The sequence below is a fragment of the Schistocerca serialis genome, unplaced genomic scaffold (genome assembly GCF_023864345.2).
Source record: "Schistocerca serialis cubense isolate TAMUIC-IGC-003099 unplaced genomic scaffold, iqSchSeri2.2 HiC_scaffold_1059, whole genome shotgun sequence".
NCBI classification, from domain to species: Eukaryota; Metazoa; Arthropoda; class Insecta; order Orthoptera; family Acrididae; genus Schistocerca; species Schistocerca serialis.
The window spans coordinates 87,501-92,500 of NW_026047249.1; the positions used below are offsets into that span (position 1 = coordinate 87,501).

The 5,000-nt window shown below is 52.2% G+C and overlaps 1 non-coding gene across 1 annotated transcript in view; it reads right to left on the reverse strand.

Annotated features, from left to right (window-relative positions):
* The window catches only part of LOC126430791 (small subunit ribosomal RNA), a 1,909-nt gene extending 170 nt beyond the window's left edge, over positions 1-1,739 (reverse strand). Inside the window, exon 1 of the ribosomal RNA XR_007577316.1 lies at positions 1-1,739. This exon is cut by the window's left edge and continues 170 nt beyond it. This is a non-coding gene — a ribosomal RNA (small subunit ribosomal RNA).
* Between the last annotated feature and the right edge of the window lie 3,261 nt (positions 1,740-5,000).

The following is a 5,000-nucleotide window of genomic DNA, read 5'->3' on the forward strand; positions in this document are numbered from 1 at the left end:
TGTACAAAGGGCAGGGACGTAATCAACGCGAGCTTATGACTCGCGCTTACTGGGAATTCCTCGTTCATGGGGAACAATTGCAAGCCCCAATCCCTAGCACGAAGGAGGTTCAGCGGGTTACCCCGACCTTTCGGCCTAGGAAGACACGCTGATTCCTTCAGTGTAGCGCGCGTGCGGCCCAGAACATCTAAGGGCATCACAGACCTGTTATTGCTCAATCTCGTGCGGCTAGAAGCCGCCTGTCCCTCTAAGAAGAAAAGTAATCGCTGACAGCACGAAGGATGTCACGCGACTAGTTAGCAGGCTAGAGTCTCGTTCGTTATCGGAATTAACCAGACAAATCGCTCCACCAACTAAGAACGGCCATGCACCACCACCCACCGAATCAAGAAAGAGCTATCAATCTGTCAATCCTTCCGGTGTCCGGGCCTGGTGAGGTTTCCCGTGTTGAGTCAAATTAAGCCGCAGGCTCCACTCCTGGTGGTGCCCTTCCGTCAATTCCTTTAAGTTTCAGCTTTGCAACCATACTTCCCCCGGAACCCAAAAGCTTTGGTTTCCCGGAGGCTGCCCGCCGAGTCATCGGAGGAACTGCGGCGGATCGCTGGCTGGCATCGTTTATGGTTAGAACTAGGGCGGTATCTGATCGCCTTCGAACCTCTAACTTTCGTTCTTGATTAATGAAAACATACTTGGCAAATGCTTTCGCTTCTGTTCGTCTTGCGACGATCCAAGAATTTCACCTCTAACGTCGCAATACGAATGCCCCCGCCTGTCCCTATTAATCATTACCTCGGGTTCCGAAAACCAACAAAATAGAACCGAGGTCCTATTCCATTATTCCATGCACACAGTATTCAGGCGGGCTTGCCTGCTTTAAGCACTCTAATTTGTTCAAAGTAAACGTGCCGGCCCACCGAGACACTCAATAAAGAGCACCCTGGTAGGATTTCAACGGGGTCCGCCTCGGGACGCACGAGCACGCACGAGGCGGTCGCACGCCTTCGGCTCGCCCCACCGGCAGGACGTCCCACGATACATGCCAGTTAAACACCGACGGGCGGTGAACCAACAGCGTGGGACACAAATCCAACTACGAGCTTTTTAACCGCAACAACTTTAATATACGCTATTGGAGCTGGAATTACCGCGGCTGCTGGCACCAGACTTGCCCTCCAATAGATACTCGTTAAAGGATTTAAAGTGTACTCATTCCGATTACGGGGCCTCGGATGAGTCCCGTATCGTTATTTTTCGTCACTACCTCCCCGTGCCGGGAGTGGGTAATTTGCGCGCCTGCTGCCTTCCTTGGATGTGGTAGCCGTTTCTCAGGCTCCCTCTCCGGAATCGAACCCTGATTCCCCGTTACCCGTTACAACCATGGTAGGCGCAGAACCTACCATCGACAGTTGATAAGGCAGACATTTGAAAGATGCGTCGCCGGTACGAGGACCGTGCGATCAGCCCAAAGTTATTCAGAGTCACCAAGGCAAACGGACCGGACGAGCCGACCGATTGGTTTTGATCTAATAAAAGCGTCCCTTCCATCTCTGGTCGGGACTCTGTTTGCATGTATTAGCTCTAGAATTACCACAGTTATCCAAGTAACGTGGGTACGATCTAAGGAACCATAACTGATTTAATGAGCCATTCGCGGTTTCACCTTAATGCGGCTTGTACTGAGACATGCATGGCTTAATCTTTGAGACAAGCATATGACTACTGGCAGGATCAACCAGGGAGCTGCGTCAACTAGAGCTGAGCAGCCGGCCGCCCGGGAGTGTGTCCCGGGGGCCCGCGCGAACACGCAAGCGTCCGCTCAATTATTCTGCAAACAGGAGGAGGCTGAGCTCCCCTGCACAACACACCTCGAAACCCTCTCAGGTCCCGGCGGCGCGCAGCGCCGTCCTAAGTACTTGGTCGGGTTCGAGAGAGGCGCAATCGCCCGGAGTTAGGCGAGTAGACGCTTTAGGTGCGACCACCCGTGCTCCCAACTGAGCTTGCCGCTGCCGACAGAGGCCCGGGAGCGTGCTGTCGTGGCATTGCCGGCGGGAGACAACACGCGCCACCTACGGTGACCGGCAGCTCCAACGCCAGCGCCACAGAAGGACAAAAGCCCCACTTGGGTGCCGAAGCGAACTCTCCCAGCACAGCGCACGCGCCAACACGTCCGCACAGCTGCGATACAAACCACCTGCGAGAACCGCTGGGGCGACCGAGCAGCAGACGGCGTCGCGGCGCCGAGCGCCGGGCGGCGGCGCATCCTCAGCGCACACAGTCCTCAATCGGACCAGCACACTGCAGATGGCCACCGCGCTTCGCACCGGGCCCGCGAGGACCTACTTTGGCCGCAAGGCGCCGCGAGCAGGGGGCGCCGGCGCGCAGCTGCGCCGCCTGCCGCGTCCGTCGGCCGGCGCGCCTGCCACTGGCCGCCCCCACCAGCCGGCTGTAGCGCGTGCGCCCACGCACCGCGCTGCCAGCACGCCGGGCGGCCCCCCCTCACCGGCCGGGGACGGTCCCACCCAGCCACCGCCGCGTATCGCCTCACACCCAGATCCCCTTTCGCGTTCGTGGGCATGGTGGGTCCCCTTTCACGTTCGTGGGCATGGTGGGTATCCCTGAAACAACCGGTTAATAGCTCGACCGATCGTCGCCAACACTGATTCACCTCTAGCGAGAACAACCGCACCACAACGGGTTACCTGTTGTTCATTTGCGTAACGTCACCAGCAAACGTAGACGTCCATCGCCATTTGCAACGAGTATTGCATGCCTGTGTCAGGTGTCACAACACACTACGTCTGCCCACATAGACGCAACAACATGTGCACGCCTCGAGAACACGTGGAAGGTAGCCCCCGTACGTATGCGGTGTCCATTGCGCGAACGACTGTCAGCCGGCCTCTGCAGGATGTCGCAGATGTGGAACGCGGTGCAACATGCTATCACGGTGTGTGAGAAGAGACGACTACGTCCGAATACACGCTCCACTACATCAACAGACTGCTCATGCTGATCGCCATCCAGGGCGTCCGTTCCTCCCACACGTCTGAATGGCGTACCACACTGCAATCCAGCTCTTATAGGGAGACGACACGTAGCTGCGTGCACAATATTTGGACTGTATGGTCTGCCGTTGCTAGGCGCAGTCGTCGTACGGTCACACATGTGCCACGATGTATCATTCAGTACATACGGACCAATGTGCAGTACAGTTTGTGGGTTTTGCGTACATCGGCGGACAGGTGACAGGCCGTACCACAACGTAGGCTGAGTACGTCGGCATGCGAAGGGCATTGAACATGCAAACTTCTCAACGACCAGCTTGCGAAGGCAGGGGGGAAGGGGGGGGGGCATGTACGTCCTGCTGCTATCCACATTACAGTGTATAGCAGGAGCATGTGGAAAGTCAGCAACACCTGCAAGGTGTTTAACATGACGCGATACACAGGGGACCGGGCAGTGCGAATAGCGAACTATATTGCGAGGGTTGCGGTTAGGCAACACTACACTAATTTAACGAGTTGCATAACAATTACAGAGCAGGTTCAGCGACAACGTGCGTCAGGTTAAGGCGCAATATAGGTTAGGTTGAGGCACAATATAGGTTAGGTTAAGGCACAACATGGGTTACGTTAAGGCACAAATTGGGTTACGTTAAGGCACAACATGGGTTACGTTAAGGCACAACATGGGTTACGTTAAGGCACAAATTAGGTTACGTTAAGGCACAAATTAGGTTACGTTAAGGCACAAATTAGGTTACGTTAAGGCACAAATTAGGTTACGTTAAGGCACAAATTAGGTTACGTTAAGGCACAAATTAGGTTACGTTAAGGCACAAATTAGGTTACGTTAAGGCACAAATTAGGTTACGTTAAGGCACAAATTAGGTTACGTTAAGGCACAAATTAGGTTACGTTAAGGCACAAATTAGGTTACGTTAAGGCACAAATTAGGTTACGTTAAGGCACAAATTAGGTTACGTTAAGGCACAAATTAGGTTACGTTAAGGCACAAATTAGGTTACGTTAAGGCACAAATTAGGTTACGTTAAGGCACAAATTAGGTTACGTTAAGGTACAATATGGGTTAGGTTAAGGTACAATATGGGTTAGGTTAAGGTACAATATGGGTTAGGTTAAGGTACAATATGGGTTAGGTTAAGGTACAATATGGGTTAGGTTAAGGCACAACGTAGGTTAGGTTAAGGCACAACGTAGGTTAGGTTAAGGCACAACATAGGTTAGGTTAAGGCACAACATAGGTTAGGTTAAGGCACAACATAGGTTAGGTTAAGGCACAACATAGGTTAGGTTAAGGCACAACATAGGTTAGGTTAAGGCACAACATAGGTTAGGTTAAGGCACAACATAGGTTAGGTTAAGGCACAACATAGGTTAGGTTAAGGCACAACATAGGTTAGGTTAAGGCACAACGTAGGTTAGGTTAAGGCACAACGTAGGTTAGGTTAAGGCACAACGTAGGTTAGGTTAAGGCACAACGTAGGTTAGGTTAAGGCACAACGTAGGTTAGGTTAAGGCACAACGTAGGTTAGGTTAAGGCACAACGTAGGTTAGGTTAAGGCACAACGTAGGTTAGGTTAAGGCACAACGTAGGTTAGGTTAAGGCACAACGTAGGTTAGGTTAAGGCACAACGTAGGTTAGGTTAAGGCACAACGTAGGTTAGGTTAAGGCACAACGTAGGTTAGGTTAAGGCACAACGTAGGTTAGGTTAAGGCACAACGTAGGTTAGGTTAAGGCACAACGTAGGTTAGGTTAAGGCACAACGTAGGTTAGGTTAAGGCACAACGTAGGTTAGGTTAAGGCACAACGTAGGTTAGGTTAAGGCACAACGTAGGTTAGGTTAAGGCACAACGTAGGTTAGGTTAAGGCACAACGTAGGTTAGGTTAAGGCACAACGTAGGTTAGGTTAAGGCACAACGTAGGTTAGGTTAAGGCACAACATAGGTTAGGTTAAGGCACAACATAGGTTAGGTTAA